The sequence below is a fragment of the Ptiloglossa arizonensis genome, chromosome 7, assembly GCF_051014685.1.
Source record: "Ptiloglossa arizonensis isolate GNS036 chromosome 7, iyPtiAriz1_principal, whole genome shotgun sequence".
Taxonomy (NCBI): domain Eukaryota; kingdom Metazoa; phylum Arthropoda; class Insecta; order Hymenoptera; family Colletidae; genus Ptiloglossa; species Ptiloglossa arizonensis.
The window spans coordinates 9,966,762-9,992,467 of record NC_135054.1 but is presented as its reverse complement, the minus strand read 5'-3'; positions in this window follow the sequence as shown (position 1 = coordinate 9,992,467).

The window sequence follows — 25,706 nt, the reverse complement described above, 5'->3', positions numbered from 1 at the left end:
TGCTAGTTAAAAATTTATATTGTCTGCCCGCCCGTATAATTAAATTGCAAGAATATTCGTTTTATTATAACAATGAATTCGTATTGAATATTTTTAGATGTAGCAACTGACGTATTTCAACTCATCGTGCTTCTATTCGCACAGTGTACTCGATTCTCATAATTTATTAAAAAATTACACGCAAAGGTGAAAATTCCTCGTCTTGGATCGAATTGAATACAAATCACCAACAATTACGTGGAATGTGCAAACTCGATATTGAAGAGGTATTCGCGCATCTTGTCGGTACACTGTTTGAGCAAACACCAACAAGTTTAGGGTTGTTTGAGACCTGTTCAAGGCAGATCCAGCACGGTTAACGATGAGTTATTTTTTATTCGTACAGTTATTAGGCTGCGTGTTCAACCTGTCTATAATTTGATCAAATTGCGAGCACAGGTGCAATTTAACGCTAAAAATAGAACTAATCCGATCGAAATGAACAATGCAATTGAACGTTCGAAACTCAGCCAAGTAGTTTGAACGTTGACAGGCAACTTGTCGGTATAACGTGTAACTTGTCTAGAAGTTTGAAGGTAACCTACTTGGGTGATAATAAAAACGCAGTTCGACGACTTTGCTCGGGAGTCTGCATGCAACTTACTGCAAAGAGCTATAAAGAATACCCTTGAGAGATGTTCACGGTGTGAGAGAAATCCGTCCTTTTGCCCATAAATTGCCTTCTCGTAATAACAAACGCCATTATTCATTCGTTCGTGCGACACGATATCCCGAATTAGCGTAATAATCTTTTCCAAAAATTCGAATCGTTGCAGCCGAATTTCATTCAGGGGCAATTCTCTTCAATTCTACGGTACACTTTCTGAAGATTTCAAATACTTTAAAAACCATCGTTTTAGATCGTTCGATAAGTTTTGTCGTTTTTCTCCATTGTAAGAAAATACTACGACACTCCAACTTTGAACAACTGTAAATATACAAATAAGTCGACGGACCTACACGAGACTTGTTCCAAACCTACGCGAAACCTACACGACACACCTTCAAACAGCAGTACTTCTTTTTTAGAAAAATAAAGCAACGAACCTAATAGCTCCGTTTCTTATCGAACGACGAAACTTATCGAGCAACCAATTGCATCTGTTTCCACGACACTTGGAAATATACAGGTTTCAGAAATGGAACACGCGGATCGATTAATTCGCAAAGGTACACGATTCGAAGGGGGCGACGATTACGGCACCAGACTTGTACGATTCGATTCGGTAAATTGTAAGTTGACCGCTCGAGAGTGAAGGATCGCCGGGAAATATACAACAGGTACTGATGACGTTCACAAAGCACACGATCCGAGACAAACGAGCGGGTAAAATCAGAAAATTGCTGTCCAGTGTATAAACGCTAGTTCTAACTATCGCCGCGCGAACGACTCGTTAAACAAGATTCAATACCTGTTGTAATCGCGATCGTAACGGATGCGAATTACTATGTATACGTGTCGATTCTAGTCGTCGAACTAAGCACACAACGCGTTACAAACGGTCGTATATTATCGGGAAAACTGCGACATTATCACGGCGGAAAATATTACCGGGCGCGGTGCCATCTTGATCCCTTCAATCACTGACGAAAAACACAATTGGCAGGGAACTGCAATTTCCCTACGTTTTTTTTTTTTTTTTTTCTTTTTTTCCTCCCCCGTATTGACCTATCTCACGCGCGGAATTCCCCTCGATTATCCCCGACTTTTGCCCACCGTTGTGTTATGCGGGATATGTCGGTAATGTCGCTCGTAACTTGGAAATGGTAAGAGGGCTCCAGAGCCCTATTTTTCGCAGTGCCGGGAACTCCGTTGGGTTTTCGGATCGTTCTCTCTTTCTCTCTCCCACCCACGAATCTCCCTTTATCCTCATCTCCTGCTCCTCTATTTCTTCCCTTCTCGTCTCCGATTCTCTCTATTTTTCTCTATCTTTATTTCTTTGCGTATACGCTTCTCTCGTACCTCTTCCCCTCCGTCCCCCCCGTCGTTTCTCCACGTTTCTTTCTCGTTTCTTTACCGTTCCCAGCCTCCCTTCCATCTTCCTATCGTTTTTTCTTTACTTCCCTACCTTGTACTCTTTCTTGTATCGGATGTATATTTTCCGGGAGTTTTTTCTATCCGTTTGTTCATCGTATCCCCGGTCCCTCCAAACCTTCATAATTTACGTTCTCTTCGTAGAAAGAGAAAACAACTTCTCGACGCGTTTATACTTCGTAGCCGATTTCGTATCATTTTCCTTGGACACCCCGTTTGATTTTTACGAAATTTATACCTTCAACGGAGTACCTTTACTTTTCCCTAATTTGATCGAAAGTTTCTACAGATCGCACCTTACGAAGTTGACACTCTTAACTTTGACCTAAAGTTTTTGTAGATCGCACATTACAAAGTTGATACTTTCGACCTGAAATTATCGCGTTTTTCGTTGCAAAACAATTTACGTTGAAGGTACGACATAACCGACGCTAATGTTTCTAAATAAAATTCATTCAACGCACGGAGAAAATTAAATTTAGAATGTTATTTCATCCTCGTACGCGTTTAACAGTCTTACCTACCGGAAGGCTATTCATAGGCTTCTTAATTCTAGCACTTACCCACGGGGACCCTATTAACCGTTTTGGATCGTTAATTATAATACCGAGGTTGAGGAAACAGACAAGGCTCCTGACATACCTTCGGTGTGCGCAAGTTCACTCCATCCCAGTTTAATATAGATTATTGTATTAGGTCATTTCGTAAGTCTCTGCGTATTTAACGATGCAAACTTTTAGCTCAATCCGAGCGTACATAGACATAGTCCTATCATATCAAACTACAAGACGTTTATGCTTTATATAGGGCCTTCTATCAGCCATTAAAGCGAGTTTCCGCAAAATGATTAATATTTCATGGTTAAAAATTTACCTAATGAAAATTTATATTAGGCATACTTCAACTTCCAAAGATAATAGGGGATGGATACATTACGGAGAATTTTGCGAGTATCGACAAAATTTATGCTACCGTTTATTCTAAAATTCAGATCTTGTTCTTTGTAAATGAAAAATTGAATGTCAGAATTGGCAAAATTTAATTCTAAAATTGGGGCATAGGAAGATAAAATGACAAGAATAATTCAACGTTTCGTGCATGTTTTGCTGATAGAATTCGTCGGGTAAGTTGACCTTTATTTAAAATTTACGACACATCGGACACATATAAGTGGACAAAGTGTTAATAATAAATAGAATGTCGAAACTTAACCTTGCGATTGGAAAAATGAGTCGATCTCTGCACAAACTATCGGACTTTGCGATCGAATTTTATATCGGAGTTCAATTTTGCGTCAAGTTACACGTTCGCAAAATGAACACGTACATTTGCAAGTTATTCGTACGCGGAACGCATAACTTTCTGTACAAATATTTAACGGTGAATACATTCCCGTTCCTTTTTTGCGATATTACACGAAACGCTATACGCGAAATGAAATAGCGGCAGTGACACGTCATTATTCCCACTCGAACGAAATTATGCAGGGACAGCTGATATTTACACTTTGCGCAGTATTCGCATACAAAGCAATACAATGGATCATTTCAATCCAAACGTATCGCTTTTTGCAGCCGTGGGCGTCGAAACGAGAAACACCATTTGGCAATTTTGCTGCCGAGCTAGTCCTGAAAGATGACTACGTCCCGAGTTGCTTTCAGGTTTATCCAAGCACGCGCTTTCACGAAAGCTTTTTTCAAAGTAAACCATGGTACACGTTGGATTTCAAGGTATAACTGTTCCATCGAGAAGTCGTGGCACAGATACAAAGCGGAAAGCCTTGCGAATGAGAACAATACACGGCGTACACTTTTATAACTATCCGCGTTTTCAAGGAAATCATCTTCAATTCGAGTCTTCAATTTTATTAAATACACCACAGTGTATACGAATATTCCCACTTACGGTGAACTATACAATTAATGTAACGAGTGTTTTAATAAGTCATGAATTTGACTAATCGAAATTACTTTGAACAGAGAAAACCCGTTTCGAATAAGCGAAATAATTAATTTCGGTAAAAATTGAATCCTTTGTCAATGTTACGAATTCGGTATCTCAAGTGAGAATAATAAACAATATATTTGTAAACTGGTTTATTATACCTGACCAATCTTTTCAAACGCATCGATAACGAATGCGTTTCCCGCAAAAATTAAAAATAAACGAATATTCGATAAATAGACAATGATAATTGTTTCATTGATTACTTTCAATTTAATTGGTATTGATAAATTTATAAACTTCCAAGTAAATTGCAACAATACGTGGAAAATTTAATGCGTTTATCCAATCAGCACTTGGAAGATTCTAACACCATCGCACTAAAAAAAATTTAAGAAAGATAAATTTGGTAATTTGTGGATCTTTAAAAGCGTATAGAAATAAAATCAAACTAATAAAGAACATCGTCCAATTAACAATTTTAAAATTCTGATTAAACTTAACAAAGAATCAAAAAAATGATATATTTCAATGCATTCCCTTTGTCTCAAATTTCACCCAAATTAAAGATCATCGATTGCACGATGTTCTTTGTAATTAACATTCCTGTGTTCCTTTATGAAACACTTATCAATCGATACTTTTCATTAAGCTATACCAACCTTAACAGCTTATAATTCGTAATTATATGTAACCAATGGAAATCAAAGTATTTCACTCTCCCCTTCGGGCTCGTAACACAAAATAGAAGTCGTGCTAATGACAAAACCGATAAAGCTAACGCCCGCACACACGTACGGCTAATGAACGTCATAAAGTCGATATACTATCGAGCAATAGTATGTAATTAGTAAATGGACGTGAAGCCTCTGAAATTGATCTCTCGTAAATCGCCAATCTACCCATAGAACGTGTTAGCTACATATTTTGCCGAAAATGATTAATCGCTTCTTTAGAATTTTGAAAGCTCTGAAGCCCCGCCATTCGATGCAAGTTGTTAAAAACAATTCGTTTCTTTATTGCTTTGAAAATAATATTGAATCGAATTCGCGCGAAATCATTTGCCGAGCAGCTTCTATGTATAGTTGGAAAATAAAATTCTTTCATGCGAGTCTTTGTGTGTCGGGAAAATCGATTTTGGAAATCAATTTATTTTCTAATTATTCGATAAAAATGGTACCACGGTAAAAAAAAAAAAAACTAATTTGCACTTTAACCGATACTTCGTTCATTGGAAAAGAAACCGTCTATTATATTCTCCAATTTAAATTTCAAAACTAAGTTAAAATATAATTCAACGTTCCCGTGTAAAATTTTACAAGCGTTTCGCTTCGTTTCTCATGTTAATATTCGAAAACCAAAATTATTCCATGCGTTTTACACCGTTCACCTGTGTGTGAAATAATTTTCATCGACAGTTTAAATCACGAATACACTAGTCCGTCGCAATTATATCCCATTGCAATAACAGTCGTGTACGAAACTACAAGTTCTGTCTGTAAAATTTACTGTATCGATATCGCGTCACTATCAACTTTGAAATACTAATACTTGCTCCTATATTAATATAATATAAATAACACCGTTTGATCGAAACGATCGATTATCAGTATGAAATAAATCTAATTCAAAGAAAGTTCAAAGAAAATCAACTGGTCGCAGAACTCGACACTTTATTTTATCAAATATTTTCATCGATACTGTTGTTAATAAAAACTATAGTTTTTACGATGCATTCACGCACGGAGAAACGATAAATACTTCATCGCTCCGATGATTACCATTTACTTTATTAATATTATTATTATTACATATATACAAGGTATTCGTGCTATTGCTAGCCAGCAATTGTTTCCATTGTGATTACAAAATTATTGCAATTAGGAAAAAATGAAAAAAGAAAGATTTACAGTTCTTTTTATGATCAATACGACACCGTGCATCAATTCTGCGCATCTACAAATATCGAAACGGACTTCCATGCACGTACCCTTGCGCTTTTTTATGTCCGTTCAAGCACATTGTCACACTCGCACTTCGTGTCACTTTTCTTTACGTGCACATATGTAAATATATACTTCGAACCCCGCACGCGCCAACATCGTAATGAGCTTCGCTAACTGATTCACAAGAACCCCCGTTGACTACCCACAATTCCAAAGTTCCGCGAAACCAGCACGTGTACCTTTCTTATAGCGTATTCGATTTATTCACCGTATCTGCGAGATATCGGTGGTTAGCTTTCTTTCTTGCGAATAAAATTTCTCAGAATTCTCACAATTAAAATGATCTCCGAACATTGCCAGGACGTATTATTGGACACAATAATCGACAAGAAGGTCGACAACGGAGAATTCTTCGATTCAATCTTATGTACGCGAGAGATTACGATAGATGGATATTTTAATTCAACGATCTGGACGAGAGATATATTTTTAGTATTTTCCCTTGAATCGTCCCACCAATTGATACTAACACTGAATTCTCTACGTATAGTGGAAGTAATACTTCTATTTGGTAACGTATATATGTACATTCTTAAAACTACGCAATAATTCTACAGTCAATTACGTTAAACATGTTAAAAACGTGTTATTTTGTGTAGTTCCAGACGTGCAATCCAATCCATGGGAAACAAGATAATATTGTATTGGAAATCAATGAAAGAATACTCTTTGGCATTCGAAGAAGACAATAGTAGTATTAATGTATTATTTGGTTTGAAAAAAGTTAACTAGCGGATAAAATAACGTAAGAAATAGCTAATCTTACAATACACGACCTACTTTTAGCGACAAACAATCTGATCTCTTTTCTAAAATTGAAAGTACAACACGACTGGAATAGTTTAACTCGATGAAATAAGAGTATTATGTCGAAACAACGAGTAACTGTATTAAATATAATACGAGTCATTGATTCAGTGTACAACAGTTTCTATAATCTATAATGGAAAATATATTTACAAGTAAAATGTTTAATTGCAAAACTAAACGGTCTCTTCCGACAATATTCTTGTATACCGTTTCAAAAATAAATTCCTTCCATTGAAATACTCTCAATATGTCATTATATGATTAGCAAGTAAATATTCATTGGTGAAATGCGACCTCAAATATTATTTAAAGTAGAACACAAACAAACATAAAAGTTTCGTTCCCAAATTCTTCGCTTAAAACGTAAAATCTCTACCCATATTTTGCAATATCTAAATTTCACGTCTACGGAACCAGTAATTAACACGATAAACAATTTATTGCTAATATAAATTGGGTCTATTGAATACAATGTATACTGTAATAGGAAATCGTTTCAGCCTGTTGGCTGTTTGTACTACTGCATTAGACAACAGTAGTGTGTTTCAAACAACTAAATTTGTGTGTTCTTGAAAGGAACATGCAGAATATTCGTTATACGCAGTTAATGTTATAAACGATTAATCCAATGTGTTTCCACTATGAATGTATAAATGTCGTGTACTATTTAACTTAATATATTCGCGTACGGTTATCAATATCACTGTTTTCGTTCCATTATCAACTGAGTCCGGAATAAAGGGTGAAATCACGATATGCGCGTAACAGAAAATTATTCCGTTATTTCGTTGCTTTTCGATAATTGATTTTTTCGTTTATACAGCATCGTGACTATTTCAGATTTGTAACCTAAACGAAACCGATAAAGAATTTGATGTTGCTCGATTTAAATTGAAATTAAAGTGCAATATGCGAAAATGTGCTGTAGAGAATTTTTTGATTGAATTTCGTCTAAATTTTTCAAATCTCTTCGACTCAATTTTTATCAATTACAGATCTCTTGTATCTACTTATACGTTTATTTATTTCTGCAACACAGACGATAATACTTCCCAGAAATACCAAAACTTTTCTAAAATCATCAATCCCGATGTTCTCAGAACATTCAAACTTTCAAACTCTTTCTTTTCAATTTCCCACGTATAACCCAGTTCCACGTTCAAAAGCTTAATTCTCGTTACATGTACGTAACGCTGTTCCCTTCTAACAACTCACGCTCCTCTTGTAAATTTATAAACTTCTACTCAAGACGCTTCCAGTAACATCAATAATCCATGATTCATTATTACTTCAGACAGCACTTTCGTCGAGACATTATGTGTACCAATTGGACATGAACATTTTCGTAAAAAATAAACGAGAAAATGTACCGAATAAGTAGGTAAAGACACGATAGCTTTCTGAAAGCTTGGTCGGGCTCTGTAATCCCGGACTGGCTACAAAACTGTTTCGCGCCCCTCGATAACTTGTAACTTACGATTGAAGGTGAAAACTCTTCGTTATGAACTTACAAGGTAGACATCGGAGATTCTCACCTCCAGTCTATTTGCAGTCCGTGCTCGGTCGCTGAAGAAATTCGAGAACCAGCGAGAATCATTTTCCATGAATCTTTCTACGCTCTTATAAAACATCAACGAACCAAACGATTTACCTTTTACTTTTGTCAACAATTTTCGACAAACTTAACCGATAGTTCTCCGCGTAGTTTCAATACGATTAAAATTATACAATGTATACATTTATCGACCGTGGCAAGATTGAAACACAAGGCTACACTTGTTCCACTCGAATACATAAATTTACACATTGTATCTGCACAGTTCTTTGTAATTTTCAATTAAGTTCTTTTCCTTTCGTTTTGTTTCAAACAACTACGGAATACCACGCGCTGACGTGTTCGTTATTTCGGAAGCAGTAATGCGAATCGCCCGATAAAATGAAACGAACGAAACGATAGTGATTCAAATTTAATTTCGAAAAGTAATTAAAAATTAAAGAGCTACACGATTGAGAATTGTATGAAAAGAGTTTCGAAGAATAATGAATAATCTTGGCAAACTTCTTGATAAAATTCTGCTTTGAAGAAGAGAGTAATTACTTCTTACAATTATCGCGTCTCAAATTGATCGATACCAACCACGGAAGAAGTTTTATTTAATATGAAAGTTTTCGATAGCGTTTCGTTCGACCCGATTAAAGAGCTTGCTAGAATTCAATACATTGTTCAATTGGTATCGAAGAGTAGGTTTTCGTGAAAAGTATCTATTACGATCGTCAGGAAAGTGCTTACGGTTTTTCGCTTCTTTTTATCGAAGAACAGACCGATTTTGCTCATTTTTAAGTTAAGTTATTCAAGACGAAATTCTGTACCCTCTTTCTTCGTACATTTTTATATTAATCATTTTTATTGTCTTCGTGGAACGATCGTCGACTTAAGAAACAAATTAAAAGTAAATTTAAGACGAAAACGAATTTTTAAAGGAAGTAACGACGGGGGCAGGAACATGCAAGACATATAAAAATAGCCAACAATAATCCACTAAACATATGTTCGCAAATCATTCTCGCGGCAGTAATTTGTGTTTTTTTTTCTTTTTTTTTTTTTCTTTGTTCCCGTAACGCGCGTTTTTTTTTCTGTTCGTACGACTTCCCCTTACTCGAGCGATAAATTTCAAGCTTCCCGACGCTTGAATTAACGCGTTTAAGAAACAAGGCAATCAATATCCTTCTGTTACCTTTTAATGAGCTTGTCTACACGCGTTTCAATATCCATTACGTGCACGAGTTTTTGCAATAAATATGACAAATCAAAGTTCACGTTTTCATACTATTTCCACGGCTGAGAGTTACCGCGACAGTTATAAATTATCATCTATCGTTGAACGTTAAAATAAATACGTTTCGAAAAATCGATTATAAATTCACTTCGAAGCGTTAAGTGAAACGATACGAACGCTGCACAGGCACGAAAAGGGAAAATACTGTAGTAGGTACAATATCATTTTCAAAACGTCACGAGTAATGCGCGCACCGGGTACATCGATGTAAATGATGCGACAATGGAGAACATGAAATCGTTCTGGTTGCCCCGACTTGCAAGCATTAGCATAAAGAGACCAGCTGACGTCTACTTTGATCGTCCGCAATTAATTTCAATCCCGTTAACTTTAAATCGTAACTGTCGATCGACGTGGTTGATTAACGATTCCAAACAGAGAATTTGTTCCACGGTTCGCAATTTGTAACTCGAAATTTCAGTTTTATTTACATGTTATTAACGCGTTCGAGTTTTCTACTCGTTGCACTGTGAATCACCATGCGCGCGTATAAATTTTTACCATGTCGCCCATTTTTAAGCTCGATATTAATTACACATTTTTTTTGTCGGTGTGTTCCATATTCGTGAGAAAATTCTAGCCCTAAATTTCGACGCGTTCGTAAATATTTCGTCAACGAAAATTATTCCAAAAGCAGGACACTTTTAACCATCGGTTAAGTACCGATGTCCTGCACAGAGAACGTTCGAATAAAAGCTCGTATTATCACCGATGTTCAAATTTATTCGAATATCGTGCGATTTTTAAGGCACGAGATCGATACTCGAATTAAATGCACCGTAATGGGTTTGTAAATATTTGCACAATATGTTACGAATGAGAAGAAAAAAAGTATTCGTCAATAATTAAATTCGATTTTTCCAGCCTGGAACATTCCCAGAGTTTAATTATAATTTTTCACTGAGAAAGATATTCGTAGAAACTTACATCACCGTGTTTGTTGTTTTACACCGGTACGATGCATGTGTGTGTACATACGTATGTCGATACTGTTAAATATTTCCATGGTCCAGTGTCTCGCTTTAGGACACGTATCGTAAATCGAAGAAATTATTGTACTTTTTTCGACAAATGAAGTTGTATTCTCGGATGCAGAAGGTGACGAATGAAAAACGATTTCGTGGTTAAAAAAGGAAATAGCTCGGTACTCGATCGGTGAACGTTGCGTGAAAACGGAATAACGAATCACTGTGCGTTGTTACGTACTCTTTCGTCCGTCGCGCGAAAACCGTGTTAAGAATCAGTAACGGGGCAACCCTTTTGCTAAATATATTCAAGGGTGTCGGGGGTATGTAAATTACACGAAAAAAATTTATTGCCGTTGCGAGATCAGTTAACAACGTTACGGAAGTCGCACAATCGTCACGAAAATGTGCTCTGTTTGGCAAGATTAATATACAGGCCGCGTACTAATTTAAATATCATTTGCAAGAGACGCAAATGCTTGCGGTCATTAGCGTCGAAAGAATTTAATTACAATTGTTCGAAACCACCAGCACGCCGCGAGTCTGTGTGAAAATTAATCCGGGTAACGCTTGTCTCCGTAAAACCGTCACACACCGGTTTTAGCCCAGATTTTTACCGAACCGGTAATGCAATTCTTAAGATTTCAACGGGTCCGGTGTACCAAGAGTCTATTATTTTAATTGTGCATCGTCCGTGAGCAATATCCCTGGAACCGTGCCGGAATTGTTACGCGGCTAAATGATAAATGGAATCGAGGTATTTAAAAGAATCGAACCGAGCGATTCGATTCAGGGGGACAATCGCGAACGATTCGCGTCTTAATGTTTTCCATTACGGTGGAACGGATAATTGAAACGCAGCCCCGGTAACAAAAGCCGAACTTGCATTTACCCTCTCCATCAACGCCGAGAAACGAAATAATGGAAAGTAATCGGTCGATTGATACGAGCCAGGTGACCGAAATTCGACGAGAACCGTGAAAGACACGAAGTTTCTCGTTGCTCGATATCTCGACCGTCGCTGATTCTCTCGTCGGTGGCGCACCGTAGCATCGAGTCTTTCGAAGAATTACAGGCTAAGAAGAACATCGAACGATCGTACAACGAAAGAAATCCGAACGGGGAAACGTTTAAACGTTAATCTCCCCTTAACGAGTTACACAACACGGTGTCGTGGGTCGTATCGAGGAGCGCGGTGTACGTCTACTTTTAAAATTACTCACCGAACAATGGTAGTAGCCGGACAAATATCGAGTCGAGTATCAAAGCCGGCGATCCATCCAACGGCGGGCACAGAACTCGTTCGAGATTCAAGAGGGCGAAAAAGGGAGGTAAAATCGGGGAAAGGTCCGCGGGCACGCTCGAGTTTTCTGTTTTTTTTTTTCACCCTTCGATTTCTCTTCTTTTCCACGGCGGTGATCTCGCTCGCTTCCAGCCCGGTGCCAAGTCAGCGGTTGGCGCACACAGGTGCGAGAAAAAAACGTTGAAACAGAAGGAAAGAGGAAAAACGCGGCACAAAGCGAACTCGTGGAGGAAGGGGAACCTCTGCCGAAGGGCGGAGGGAAAAATCCTCGATGGTTGGCGAGAATTTTCTCGATACGAGAACGAAGGATCCGCGAACGGAACGTCCCCCGCGTAAGTACTCCCGGCTGCTGCGTCCAATAATCACGTCGTGATAATTTAGTCAGTGTCCTCGTGGCAGCTCTCTGTTTACGGGAAGTTTCGAGCGGAGGTAATCGCAGCGATTCAACTATTCCGGAAATCCGCTCTTCGGTTTGAATGTTTTAAAAGGACACCCCGGCCACCCCTTCGCGGAGACCTCTCTCTCTCTCTCTCTCTTTCTCTCTCTTTCTCTCTAGCCTCGAAGGAATAGATTCGAAGATTATCGGGCCGTCTTCGGATCTTATGGAAACGAACGTACGAATGTATGCTCGCTCGACGTCCCGTCGAATGATTTCTCAGGGTATCCTGCAAATACTCGATCCGTGTTACGTCTTGTGCGATCACGTATGAACGATGAATCGGCGCAAGTCACTGCGATGCGAGGACGTCGCGACGACTGGCGGACGCAGACTGACTCGAACGCCGTCGTCCCTCGGTTTTCACAGCGCGCCGCGACGCTGAACGTCCCGACGCCGCTCGTCGAGGGCGCTCACGTTCGTTCGTGCCGTTTCGTTTCGTTTGCGTGGCTTTCCGCCCCCTCGCCTTCTCCTTGCGATCTCTTCGACGCGCGCTAGCTACCCTGTCCACCGCGACGCACGGCGTCGGGACGTTGACGTTCGCTCGACGCGCGCCTCCCTTTATGGTGTCTTCAACGAGGGTGAAGGATGCGACAGGGAGGAAGGACGCGAAACAAGCCTTGGAAAAATGAACAAAGACGAACGCAACAGTTGTGAATCTACCGGCATGGTAAGCGTACAACGGCCACGACGCTAAGAAAACGTTACGTTTTTACGCTCGGCTTGTTCAGACACCGACGAACGCTACTTTAGAATTTGAAACCGAGATCGATGAGAACGATCGCGAATTGGAACTCGAACCGAACGTTTCGTACGAACGTAATATTCGTGCAAACGAAACGGATCGTTTCTGCGTTCAACAAGTTAGTCGTGTTTGCAGGATTCGGGGACAGTTTAAACATTTCACTCGGGGGAAACAGGCCCGAGACTATTCGATTTGTTCCGTTGTAAGTTTTTCGGGAACTACGATTATGTATCTTCTTCCTTTTCCTCGGATACTACTTGAGCGTGGTAGTAGTATTTTTGTAATAATTAATCCTTCGAGCAGACCTTTCGACACCAATAATAACTATTGGGTTGTTCGGAAAGTCATTTCGTTTTTTTTTTTTTTTTTTTGTGAAAATGAAACTCGATTGTTTTAGAGTGTGTAAACAGTTTATTAAATTATATATTCTCCATTTTGGAGAACGAAATGACTTTTCGAACAACCAATAATGACACTTGAACCGTTGCTCCAAGTACAGGAAATTTTGTGAAAAATCTCTTATTATAGAAAATACGAACGCCAATGTTTCGCGTTGAAAATTACATTTTGTACGTTTGTCTCTTATCGTAATACTATCGTTATGTAAACGATAAAACTATCTTTTGCGTGTGCGCGCGCGCATGTATGTTTGCGATCCGTTTGTTCGCGGTATGCCTGTAGCATTGGTGGGAGATGTACGCGGTATACATGTTGTAGCGTGTATATCAACGTGCTTTGTTCTATCTAATGCATGGTGTGCGTGATACGCATACGTGTATATTTTGGTGGTTGCATGGTATTTTTGTGGTACGCGCGAGATAATTAATATTATAACGGTGCGCGTGGAACGCGTCACATTTTCATTGTGTGTGAGATTCTTGTACGATAAATGTGACTTTTTGTACGCGTCACATTTTCATTGTGCGATTCTTGTACGATAAATGTGACTCTTTGTACGCGTCACCTTTTCATTGTGCGTGAGATTGTTGTACGATAAATGTGACTTTTTGTACGCGTCACATTTTCATTGTGCGTGAGATTGTTGTACGATAAATGTGACTTTTTGTAGTACACAGAGAAAGTACGCAATACTTTTGTAATTTACGTGGCAATTGGATTACGCGTGAAAAATTAGGTGTGTGATACTGTGATGAAGAACATAATGATTCACTGTTCATCTGTTCAAACGTGAGAGTAAAATATACTGTATAAAGAGTATATATTACATATATAGTATACACTTATTATTCGTGTATGAGGAGATAGATAATAAATAACCAGCAATGGTGAAATTAACTTCACATTGTTTTCAATTATGTATAATTAAGTTAAATTCACGGTGTCTAGATTCCCCACATGAATGCGGATAAAATTATGTGGAAAGGTACTTAATGTTTCAACGCGCAACTCAGTTGCTTATAATATGTAAATTAAAATCTATTCTTGATATAAGTATTAGGTTGTTCGGAAAGTCATTTCGTCTTTTTTTTTTTGGTGAAAATGAAACACGATTTTTTTAGAGTGTATAAACATTTTATTAAATTATATATTCTCCATTTTGGGAAACGAAATGACTTTCCGAACAACCCAATATTTGAATATTTGATTATTTTTGAAAATAAACTTGACTGTGCACAGATCAGCCCCAATTCCCTTGCACCAAATTCGAATACCATTCGAATACTTCGGTATCCAATATTTTGCACACGGTCCAACCATCTGAATATACGTAGTATTCGAACAGTACGATGCGGATTCATCGAGTTCTTTAAGTTCATCATTTTTGTTTAAATTTTATTTTTATGTAAGGTATTACGTAACATTTGTTTTTTGGTGAAAAAGCTAAATGTGTGTTTACATTTTTCAGCTGTAAGCAGCTTGCAACCATTACGCGCGATATTGTGCCCTACCATAGACTAATGGAGCCCCGGCCAAACCGCGGCTCGCGAGAAAAGTAAACTGCGCTAAATAGGATCGTATGTCTAAAGCAAACAAATTTTGAATAAGAATTTTTTCTGAACTTTTATTCTCAGCAAGGTAATTCGCAAGTGTCGGTTCTGCTCAACGTTTCGTAGAGCACCGAGTTCTTCGACAACAGAAAAATAAATAAGGGTATACTATGATTTTCTGCAATTTAAAAAATACAACGTACCCGCCATCTGAAAGATGGAAACATAAGTTTGTTTAAATGGATGAAAAAATTCAATATCTTTTCTTTTACTAAGAATAGGAAAAATTTGGTCGAAACGCCGGAGAGAAGACGAGATTACAATGCGAATTCGTTGTACGTACGTATTACAACGAATTTCACGTTTCGCGGTATATATAAATATTTAGAATACTTTCAAAAAATATAACGAGAGCTTCGAATTTGTGAAAATAACCGTGTAAAAAAAACTGCTGACAGTGTGAACCAGATAAAAATGCTGCACAACGGAAGTTGCGAAAGTATCTATCCTTTTTCAAAAGGAGAAACCGCGACATGAAGAAAATGCAAACGCACTGACACGAAACTGGTACAAAAGTGAGCACAGGATGAATACAACAGTTGTGAATCTTTCAGAACCTGCAAGAACAGCGCGAATTTTCCTGCGTATTCAGTTTGCTTGCGTACTGGCAATCGCGTCGGAAAAGTTTTCCAAGGGATGTAAACCTCTCCAAACATTATAGTACTAAAAAACATAAAACTCGTTGTACGTTCCCCTAAAAATATGTACGCTCTTCCCTGTTTATTCGTGTATCGCGAAACATTTACACGATCGACGAACAAAATAAATCTTTACGCCTCGTAATATTCAAACATCACCCTTACGCGCGATAGCTGTTTTTATCCATTTCGAATATGTAAGCAACATTCTTTTCCCCACAGATCGTACCAAACAATACCTAAACATCGGATGGAAACGTTTACACCGATGAACTACGCTTCTGGACTACATACGTTCCTTATTTACTCTTTAAACGCGAGAAAACAGCTTATGAAACGAACACAGAAGCAATGAATTAGTCCAAAAAGATTCGAATATCTCTTGCACAACGTGCAAAAGAACAATTGCATTCGAAGCGTATGATAGTATTAACCCTTTACAATCGTATGTCTGTTCTCAGCCACCATAGTAAGGAACCATATTAATCTTATACTTTATTCAACTATGTATTAGTTTACACTTTCTCTGAACGAACCTAATCGTCTAAAGAATCTGTTCACGAACCAATACGGTGCTCCTATTAGAGATAACAGAAAACTGCATATATTGCGGCACTATGAAGATGTAAAAAGTAAAGATTGTTCTGTATGTTCAAACGGAAAGATTAAGGGCGGAAGACACCAAACTAATTATTTTTGCGATACATGTAGTCGAATGTATCGAAAAAGTTTCCAATCGAAAACCAGGAGTGCAAGTTGAACATTGTTTTGAAAGATACCACACGATGGAGAACTATAAAATACAATTTTTACGTAAAAACATTACATTAAAACACATTGTTGTATGAGTATATATCTAAAGTTTATGAAAGAATTAATAAATCTTGTTTATCCCTCGTAATCTTACATGTGTTATCTATCACTAATTTTTCAAGGGAAATTAATTCCGACCAGTACGACATCCATGTTCAAATTTAACACGACCGCAAAGGGTTAAGTAGTCAATTTCGTTATTCGATACAGATTGTATCAATATTGTAGAAAACGAGTAGATAAAAGTACAAATTGAAGGGTAAGAATGTATAAAAAGTGTCGAAGACGGTAAAGATTTTGTTCTAAATTGCAAGTTAAAAAAATACGAGATATATTGGCGTGGAATAATTTATTAATTAGAAATAATGAATACTTAAATAATGGCTAGACAACAGTAAATAACGTGTAGTTATTTTTCCTGAGAAACATGTAAAATTTTCACCGTAAGAATAACTGTAAAAAAACAACCACGTGCGCTATCTTACCGAACGAGACACCATCTCGACGTTATAAATCATTTCTTACGATCTACATATCTATGAGATTGAACACTCGTCAAAATTGTTGAAAGGGATGTCGAGTGTCGTTTCAACGGCGTAGCAGTCTCTCGGTTCTCTTTTCTACAAATTCTTTCGCATTCGAATGACGAGGAATCGAATGGGACACAATTGTTTCGTCGATAATGTCAGTGTCAAATGGCGTGCGTGTTCGAGAACGCTGACGTCGCGACGTTACGCCCGTCCTTAGCCGCAACCCCCTGTAGTACAGAGATGAAAGACAAAGCGGAGAAAAGGGGTGTTCAGTTTTCAGCGGGGCGTATGGAAAAATGAACAAAGCCCTGATGCAACAGTTGTTCATTTCCTACATTTGTGTACGGAGGTCACAGAAGTACCGAAAACATTTCCAGAGCCCCTTTATGGACGAAATCATCGTGACAAGTGAATGCTTGCCGCACGTCGAACGTTTTCGTTTGTTTCGTCGAAAGATGAACGATGACGCATCAAATTAATGACCACAAGGCACAACAGAGCGAAACGAACGACCGATACGTACGTGCTTTCACTTTTTTCCCCGAATAAATCATTCAGACGCCAAAGTCAATGAGGTCGCGTCTCGTGAAATCGCATTGAAGCATCGAAGCAAAATTTAATCATTCACCGACCATCGTTGCATCGATATTTATTTACAACTGAACGGGATTTAGAAAACATTCGTACGGTACTCCGATTTCTCTTTTATTTATGGGCGGAACGTAGTAACGCGACAATTCTTTTTCAATATTTACAAATCATCGAAGAAGTCCCGAATTAGGATCGAAAATATTTTAATGATTGTTTAATTGTTAAATCAAAGGGATTGCTTGTTCCGATTAAAAGATTTTATTATTATTAAAAAATATACGTTTCAATCCGGAGAGTGAAAAATTGTACGAGATCCATATTTTAAAATAGATACGTTTAAGAATTGTTGCACAACGACACGCGCTCAGAATGTTACGCAGAAGGCCATTTTAAATTCGTTGATAGAGGTTGAGGGATCATATTATTAAAAAACAGCGGAGAAGTTTCAATGGTCGAGCCAGACAAATTTTCTCCAAGTTGAAGCGAGAATATTTTCCTCCCCTGTCCTGCGCCGAGGAAAAAATCAGTGATTCAAAATTTTTACGTTTAAAACAGAAACACATCGTCGGTGGTGAGAATTTATTTACAAATTTTGATGTTTCGACACTACGAAATAATAAATCGTTCAATAACAAATACAATTTTGTTTAAATCTGTAATTTTTATACCGTAGAGGCGCATTCGCCGTTAATGAATATCGACAGTCGTTATTAAATATTTATGACGACATGGCAATGGTCACTATTTTCGAATCGCATTAACATTCCACTGTATTCTAGAGTGAGAGAAATTTATCGTGGTGCGAAACGATTCGCAAGTTGCGTTATATACTCTGTTCTACAATACATTGTATATCACGGAATACATAGAGACTAGATCGAATATATAGATTACTATACGATCAGACGTGTTTTTGCGTCTTTGTACAGCACCGCCTAATCAATACACGAGACTGCATCGTTCGAACATTATGATATTCTTCCCTCTTGGATGTTGATGTAACTTTATTCGATAAAAAGGTCTAATAAACCATATTTTTAAGAAAATTAAGTAACGATTTACCATCGGTCCTAAACGAGCTATTTTTGTTATTAACCTTTCCGAATAAACATAATTATTGCATACGATGTTACGAAATTATAAAATTGAATCTATAAATATTAGTAAACAGAAATTATAAAATTGAATATATAAATATTAGTAAACAGAAATTATAAAATTGAATATATAAATATTAGTAAACAGAAAATTTTTACGAATTATTTCCTACCATTAATTTAAAACATTAATAATCTATTTCTGCATTTCCTTCATTCATATATTTGCTACAGTTACAAATTCCAAAACAGCTTTACAAATTATTCAAGGAAATGTTTGCAGTACTTCTATGACCTCCGTACACAAACGTAGAAAATAACAAGAAATGAAGAAAAGTTTCAATATACGTTGTTAATTAAATATTATTTGTACAAACTTAATGTATGTTCAAGATTTACCGAAAGACGAATCCTGTAGCAAATATTCCTTGCAAATATACATTAATCCTTTCAAAGTTTAGTCCGTGAAAATTATGATGGGGCAATGCATGTAAACCGTTTAATTCATCACGCGTATGAAATGATTTATTTTGTATGTACGAATTTCTTTTTTGTCTCCCACTCCGTAATGGTTGGTTTAATGTCTGAAGTGAAAGATTAATCTGCCTTCGAAATCAGTATATCATCGATTCTAAAACTGTCTACACAGGATATAATTATGCATAATATTTTACTGTTCGGCAGTTCGTTTTTCCTCGTTCGTTACTTTCTACTTTCCTTATTGCATTTCTCTCTGATTTTCATATTTTACAGCTTACTTTTTTCTTATTAAAGCAATTATTATAGATTCTTATCTTCTACTTTTTTATATTTTATTGCATTCCAGTCATATTATATTGTTTTCGAAATTACGTTAATAAAGAAAATAATTGTACTTTGCCTTTGTACCGTATGCTTCTTTTCACTCTTGCATTAATAATCTTCTTTCATTGTCTTTCTAGTCCTTAATTTCTTTCTTTTTTGTATCTAACCATGGTACGATATAGACGTATCGTTATTATTTCAGATAGAGCAACATTTGCACCGAGAATGAATAGTAATCGCTCGATTGACAACTCTAAAAGCGTTGACCGTGAATCGACGTGTAAGAAAAAAAGAAACAAGATTTTACTGCCAAGATTGTAACGCCGAACCGCGTGTATCGCGTTTCAAAATTTACCATACGTACCGTGTGTACTTATCAACGTGAAAAATGAGGAAAGATACGCGTAGGGCCTGTTTCTTTCTCAGTTTCTTGTCACGAAAGGGAGCGATTTAGCACAGAAAAAGAATACAGATTTTTTAAACCGTTCCTCATCGTTTCACTCGACTGCGAAAAGGTTGACGTATCGCCGTGTCTGCAGTCACCGATACAGACGATCACGCGAACATTTCAAGTTGGTCCAATTTATTTCAACTTTGCCAGCGTGACCTCGAAACTCCTCAAAGTGTTTGTCGCGCGTTAATCGGCGAGAAATATTGATACTGGAGTATCTCATCGGCCGCGTTCCTCAAAGAACAAATTAGAATTATCGAGATCGTTGGAAATTAAAAATTTACTAATTAAATTCATGTATTTCCTCGCAGAATGTTGTACGATGAACGTAATTGTACCGTTCGAAGACTCAATCTTTTCATATGCACTAGCTATTTTATGTACTCGGTATAGAATCTTATTGGATAATTTGTACGTTAAAGAGGTAAAAAAAAAGTGTCTAATCGATAGATTGTTTCTACGGACGAGAAAACGCGGAGTGAGAATCTTTCCGTTCTCTTGGAAGCTATTGGGTTGTAGTCATTTCGTTTTCCAAAATGGAGAATATGTAATTTAATAAAATGTTTATACACTCTAAAAAGATCGTGTTTCATTTGCACCAATAAAACGAAATGACTTTCCGAACAACCCAATATGTTAGTTCTTCGATTGCCTAGCAGAAGGTTTTCACCTGTTCGAGAACCCCGGTTGTAATCGTCAAACGTGTCGACTAAATTACCTAAATTGTAAATCGAGGATCGCTCGAAGACGTAACTCGTGACGGTTGTGCACTGATCCAGTTGCAAATTGTTCTCCCCAGACTGATACAGACATTCTTCAATACGTTGCAGCCCGATCACCGAAAGGGTATCCCTCAACCGAGGAACCGACGCACAATCGATGCGTCATCGGGCGTACACCCCCTTGCATATCGGTGTAATTTCAAATTTTCTACGTATGCATCGTTTAACCGTAGGCGTTCTCACCCTCGGCGGGGCAATTTTTCTTCGCGCGTAGACGACGACACAAATAAAAAGTACGTCGCGCCTTGTGTCAGCGACGGATGCAACAGTTGCTCGTATGACGCCTCTCGCGCCTTGGCTTCCACGGCGTCGTTGCATGTCGTCGTGCCGCGTCGTCACTGTAACCGAGCACTGTGACGGAGCACGTAAACGCGGTAGCGCAAGCTCCGCGTCAGGATGCCACAGGAAAGAGGGTGGCGTCGGTGCGGCTGTCCACGGCTTTATGCTCCTCCTGGGAATTTCTCTCTCGCACTAGCCACGCTCAGACATTCACCCGGGCTCTCGTATACGCCTTCGTCTCGCCACGCGCATACACACACAAGCACACACACACATGCGCGCGCGCGTACGCGGAACGGTGCTAAACGTCCACCGGTGTACAAAGGCGCGGCGACGAGCTGAATAGGAAAGTTCTCGGCGATAATTATTATTGTTGCTATGCTACCGGATACTGCCCCTATGGATACCGCCGTTGGATGCGTGTCTTGATGCTTTATCTATCTCGATTTGCGGGCACCCGCGAATTGCAACGCGAATCAGACTTCCCATTGTCGCGTGGACGTTATTAACGATCGTGATCGAGAAAATGGCTACGTTAAAGTTCATTTCGTTGCTCGTTGAGGAATTTTTGATAATACCTGGTCGTACTCTGTACTCGAGTTTTGTCGAATTGTTCTGTTGCGTCCAAGGCAAAGTCTCTATCGACGTAGCTATTAGCAATACCTAGATAGTACACTTATTTATTTTTGTGCAATTTTTTTTAATCTTGCACGAATTGATATTTCAAAATCTGAAATTAATTTTGACGAATGTTTCTAAATTAATTCCTTTTTTTTTATTTAATATATCAACTTATGAACAATCGAAGGTGTTCTTGTGGATCATTATTCGGCGATGTGTAATCCATCGGTAATTTTCAGTTTTGTTTTTATTTCATAAAATCTTTTTTCGGTAGAAACTTATAGCCAAGTTTGTAGACCTCTCTAGATTTCACGACATACCACATAAAATCAATGCAGTGTTCTCAGTTTATATACCAATGTGTGCTCAAAACGAGCTATGTGGCGCTCTGGACCCACATAGGTAGGTGTGTATCCAATTGAATACGTATGGCGGTCAACATGCTAGGGGTCTACTGCCTCGGCCTTAAAATTTCGATGACTGGAGAATTTTTTTGTAAAGAAAATGATCGGACACGTTAATTTCAAATTTCGTACGTACACTTGCTTACGTTTTGGCACACCATTAAAATGTTTTTACATATAAATGGTAGATTTTGTCAAAGTTGTATATCATTGCGTACAACGTGTACAAACATTTCTCTGCACTGTTGACGTAATAACTCTCGCTGTGGTCGCAACCAAAAAAACGTAGAACAACAGGATGGATCACAGTGTGCAATGGAGCTGAAGAAATAACTTCTTCAAAGTCAAACGATACTAAATAACCGACTTATACTCGAAGTAGCACGGATATTGACGCGAGAACGAGTTAAAAATAACATTTATTACATACAAGAAATGACGTTGACATACTCTTTCCGAAAATATGTTCCGCAAATTAGACAACCTCGGACAGTCGCCCAAATCGATAGCAGCTCGTTAAAATTATATTTATACATAGGAAAAACCACAAAACTTCGTCATCTTATTTATTTCCAATTATAATATAATGAAACGAAGGGTTACAGGCTGTTTATGATATATTATTTATAAGTCGTTATTTTTCGAAACTTTCAAAGTTGCCTTTTTAGGTCTTTAAATTAAACTGGAAAACTTATAGTGTCGTTTAAAAAATTGAAAATGAAAACTTAAAAAAATTATATTTATAAAACATGTATATATCTATTGTAACCTGTTTTATTCGCTACTTCGAACTAGAACTAGAACTACTTGTCGAATTTGTTTATATTCGTATGTAGACGAACATAATTCGGATATCTTCTGTATCGATCAAATATCTAAATACATGCAATGTTTAAACAACGTGACACAGACTATAAATTAAGTTCCTTAATTTCATCGTACTGTTTTAAACTTTGTTTCGATTTCAAACATTTCACGAACGATAATCGACGGAATATTTTTTATTTTAAACGAAAGTAGACCATTTTTCGAATGTTCGGTCATTTTCTTCGGCCGAAAAAGTAGGAGGAATATTTAAAACGCGTTCGGTTAATTTCAACGCTCGAGAAAATTGATGCTCGTTGATTTCCACAATTCCAAACGATCCGATCCGCGTTCTATTAAAATCGTCAAAACAGAAATGTTCACATCGTTGTATCCGAATAGTCGGATAATCAAAGTTCGTTCAGTGGTATTAGAAAAGAAATTTACATCGGTCCGTTAACATCGGAGATAACCAAGGTGTCCGAATTTCTACTCTACATAATTCTAATTCGAGTTGAATTCAAGTCGACTCATCCGAAACAGAAGTTCCTGATTGGCTATAAAATGAAATATCCCTGCCATTAACTCTCCTCTCAAGAGGCTAAGACTGTCCAAACATTTTCGATTCGCGCACAGATAAAATCTATACGGGAATTATCTAAAAAAATAACCTGGCAAAACGGAGCAACATCCACCGACTCCCAGGAGTACGATTTGTAAATGAGTCGTACTCGTTAATGCGGCGTAATACATTGAGCGGAAAACGCGAATTGCACCTGCGGGCATGGTGCACGCGACAAAGAAGAGTCAATTAGACACGCGTAGAAAGGGATGAGGGGCGAGAGGAGGAGGAATAGGAGGAGGTGGAAGAGGAGGAAGGGACACAGGTTTCCGAACTTGACGTAATCAACTGATTGTGCGAAAGCTGCTTACATGGGTGTGAGACCGATCAATGTACGTAGAGCGAGAGCGAAAACGAGCGTGTAAGAGTAATGAATGCCTTTGTTCCTTGTTCGCCTCTGTCGAGTGTTTCAAACAATTAGAAAGTTAGATACGCCTTTAGCGAACAATTTTGCGAGGGGATGAGTGTTTACGATACGATTAGAATCTGTATGAAGATGACGATAACGCGTTCGTTAAAAATGCATCGAACGCATAGAAGAGAGTATTTATTCGTTTGAGAGTATTATATTGAGAGTATTTATTCGTTTGAGAGTATTATATTGAGAGTATTTATCCGTTTGAGAGTATTATATTGAGAGTATTTATTCGTTTGCAAATAGTTTGCCTTCGAAGAACACAACGGTCTGAAAATTACTCGCGAAACATACTTCGAGTAATCGAATTTTTAAGAAAATAAAATTTAAATTTGCGTTAATACCGGATACCAATAGAACACACATTATTCCTGTTGAGAATATGATCGTATAATTGCGACGAATGTATAAGAATATTTGTACAACCACCACTTCTACAAATGGGATTTAGTTATCGGGCAATTTTTAAATTTAACAGTGTCGTTCTGATTTAACTTGCACGTCAGCTTTCCATACAAAATGTTTTGACGTTGACTCAATGCGATGAAATCTTCCAGTGATGGAAAAGTTAATCCAAACATCAACATGCCCCGATGCGCCCGTATTTAACAAATCTATAAATCACGTAATACTCTTTTTCATTTCCACGAACCGTCTGTTGACACCTTTGTTAAGCGTAAGAGAAAATCGCGCGACGACTTCATATTCCGGGTTACGATTTTTGATATTCGATATTTTCGCAAACACGAAACGAACAACACAATATCCCTACGCGTAGAAAATAATATAATACGTATATAAGATTTAATAAAGAAGGCAGAGAAATGATTTATTTAAATATGTAATATAAGAAAAAGAAATGTTTCATCTTGTGAATTAAATCGATTTATACCTAATTTATAAAAAAAATCCCACTTTGAAGGAAATTTTGACCACTTTTTAAGTTATCTCTGTAATTTTATTGTTACAAAAATGATCAAATATCTATTAAACAAATGCACCGATCGTACTGAATGTCTACCGATATTAAAGATAGGTAGGATATTATTACCATTAATAGGTCGTACAATTTGATAAAAATTGCAAAAGAAAAATCGAAATAGCCCCTTCGATCGAGTCTAGAGGTCATTGAACTTGTCCTGGAATGGCACTCTGTTTATTCTGGAATTTCATGTTCAGATAATCGATTGCAATTTGAGTGTTAGAGCGCAGCCCCACCCTCGTTCGAATACTTCGATTTGTGTGTGGATTTTCCGTGTGTATGTACGTCTGGTATGTCGTTTAGAAGATTACGAAGTCTACGACGTAACTATGCCGACGACAAAACAAATATCGCCTCGATTCGAGGTAAATTGAATTCTTTTCTTTCGTGCTGATCGTTAATGCATCTAGCGAAGCAATAAATTATACTGCGTTTGTAAACGAACAATTAAAAATTTGATTCATAAAAAGAGAGCTAGCCCCCTAAACTTCGACACGAAATATATCAAATTAAGATCATACACAGATAAAATCTGAAAAGAAAATTTAATTAATGCTCTTGCTATGCAACGATCAACGTCGTGCACCAATGATATATCAATAGAACCTAACTTCGTCCAATAAATATTACACATCGATCATTAATTTATACTAAACAAATATTTAAAATCCGTGTTCTGGGAATAAATGTATTCACTGGTAGTAAAAATGGTAAAATAACTGTCTATATTGAATTACAATGAAT